Source organism: Perkinsus marinus (genome assembly GCF_000006405.1).
Source record: "Perkinsus marinus ATCC 50983 genomic scaffold scf_1104296970664, whole genome shotgun sequence".
NCBI classification, from domain to species: Eukaryota; Perkinsozoa; order Perkinsida; family Perkinsidae; genus Perkinsus; species Perkinsus marinus.
The window spans coordinates 58,369-61,461 of NW_003202385.1; positions in this window are offsets into that span (position 1 = coordinate 58,369).

A 3,093-nucleotide genomic window follows, 5' to 3' on the forward strand; every position below is an offset into this window, starting at 1 on the left:
TTGCGAAGCTAATCGGAACACATTCAATCAACGAACTCTATTGACTAGTCTGATACATTGAGGGCGACAGTTTTGCACGAGTTTTATCATCTGTAGGCTCCAGGTTCGATCCCCAGTGCGGGCATTTTTAGTGTCTGTCCCATCACGCGCTCATGTCGTCCCGTTATTTCAGATAGTGGAGGTCCCGTAAGCTCTAGTAATGTGTTTATAAGTACCACGGAATAGCAGCCTGTTAGTTGATTCTCCCGTACCTCACAGGCTTGTCACCGTCTGGTCGCGTTACCTGCTATGGATACCTGTACACTGCACAACGTCGGTGGTGCTATAGTAATGATGATTCTATTTGAGTTAATGCTGATCATTGTTGAGTTGAGTGAGAGAGGAGTCACTAGATGGTTCAGATGTTGGCAACGCGGCTTTTTCGGAACTCGCCCCGGCTGGGCAACATGGTCCCCGAATTGCATTGTTTGAGCCGGGTTCAAACCCAGCGGAGGGCATCTTTGCGGGCGTTGGCTGAGAGCAGTCGGGAGCCAATGACCATGAGAGGCCTCAACCGGATAACTGTAATCGTCTGAGTGATTTATTCCGAGTTATTTCGCTTGCTTCTAGCCGACTGTTGCGCCCAATCTGCACGTCCTGGCACCGACGTTTATGCCCCGCGTGGAGATCTCCGAGTATGAGAATTATGATGCACATACGCGAGTGGCCCGGGAGGATGTTATACTGAGGGAGGGTATCGTGTCGGTGCTTCTGGAGGCGAAGAATGGCTGCCCAGACAGCGCGACTTTTTGGTTCAGTGAGCACCAAGACACTCTCATTGAAATATTCGACTTGTGCTTTTTCCTCAGCGTTGTATTGCTGTTTCACTGGAATATTAGCGTTTGGATGTCTCATCACGAAGGCTCCAATAGTCTTTGAAAGGACCATGCCGTACCAAATCAAGTTCAATGCATTGGCTTTGGTCTTCTGGACTAGTTCTGACCTTGGTACCACACCATTTTGAGGTTGTGTCTGATTTATACATAATCACCTGTAGGAGTTCTCGAAGCTCGGCTCGGACCTCAGAGTCGTTTGATCACTACGGGTCGGATTCTGAGCACCTTTGGCTCAGTGATTTATGCCACGGCATGTTGCGCGGTGAGGGAAAACCTCGTATCACTTTTATAGAGTTCACGAATCAGGTCGCTGAATTCAAGCCTTTCTTGGCGTACAAGATGGTTATATTGGGCGAAGTATTTATGTCGGCAACTACTGTGCTAAGGTCTGCCACTGGAGCTGTTAGGTATGCGACTGTGTTCTAATGCTCAGGTGCATCAGAGGTAGACAGATCCCATTATGGTCGGCAGTGCTGCGTACGAGCTTCCTGTTGTACGGGGCCATCACCAATACATTGTGTCACATGAAGGGTAGATGGCTCGAGAGGCATGCTGAGGACCTTATTGTCGGCTATGTCCCTGAGTATGCATAAGAGTGTATTACCCAGTTTCTGATGATGCTTCTCGTGGTTGATTTGTAACAGTAGAACGTTAAATAACAGACGGAACACAAACACGACCAGGATCAACCCATTTGAATTCCATCCCTGAAGCCCAGCAAGCCTACTCTATGTTTGTCCTAACGAAGATGCACTCTGGTTTGGCTTTTCTAATTCGTGAACTATTAATTTGACTTCGATACCAATTGATGCGAGAATAGCGATGGCCTGCGGGAGCGCGCAGCTCTCTCTAGCATGATGTTGCTCCGGCATTTCATGCACTGATGCATTAGTGTCAATGGTTGTCAAAGTGTCAACGGTGTTCACGTCACCGTTGTGCTAATCGCAGAGAGTTGGTGTCCAATGATTCCAGGTTTCTGGATGACAGACTCTGGAAGACCCGTTATTCACTTCCCTCTGAGGGGTCCGCCTAGTAGGAGTCGCTCCTTCCCACCTGATCTATTCGCGACACGAGCTCTTCTCCCAAGGTCGCGGACGGTATCCAGGGATTTTGCTGGGAGCGGACACTCCACCCTTGTGCGGAAGCCTCAGCGCGATTCACGTGTGAACTCGACATGAGGAGGAAAAGGAGCTATCGCAGCCGAACGAGGCGAGGGCAGCGGGCAAATTGGATCGTGTGGTGGCACTGATTCCACAATCCTACGCTGCTGTCTGAACTCGCCTGCACATGGCTACTTGGATCATTCCTCATGCCCGAACAGGGTTGAGCGGGCAATGCTCATGTTCAGCCTTGCCATCACTTGATCTGGTTCTGCCAGTACTGCATCGAGTCTAAGTTCATACGATCCAAACTTTTGAAGATGGTCGTGTCTCAACCGAGAATGTTTTCAGAACTACTATCAAGTTCAGAGTGCTGCACTTCCAGCGCCGCGCGTCCTTGTAGGAGACTACACGTCACGTCACCACGTTCATGCGATTAAGTGCCCTCGCTGTCACTGACAGTCATAGGCTGCGGTTGGTTCACCGATGGCGAGTCGCCAGTTGCGATACGCCTCCACAATAGACAGGCCACCTGCACTGCAGATCCTGCAGGCACTGCACGCGCGTGCAGGAGCATGCGCGGGCCAGAGATTCGATGGGACGAGTTACAACGATCCTTTACGCACAGTTATTTTCTCACCTCAATTGAATCATCAGGAGACCTCATGTTCATGGAATCCTTCTTATTGGTCCTTCTCTATGTTGTGGGCTTCGGTAAGGGCGCCTCCGATCACACTTTGGTTATGGTCTCCCATCGTGGAGGCTCACTTGACATTCGTCATGTACCGAGTATGATGGTACAGGCCGCCGCTGCCGCCGGTGAGAGGACACGCTTCCTCAGCCAAGACGACCTTGAGCTTGAACAGTGCCTCGCACAGACTGGCATGGTCCATGACTTGTCTTCTCTGGGAGTGCAGATAGTGGACTCCAAATGTGCGCTGAGCCACAAACAGATAATGGACTATTTTGAGAAGGCTGAAGACAGCCTTGACATCGAGGTTTTTTGCGAGGCCGATTTTGACTTCTCGATTGCGCCAGTTTTTGAAGAGGCTTCGTTATGCAATCACGAGTATCCACTTGTACTGGCGGCAATCGTGTTCTTGGCACCAACGATCCCG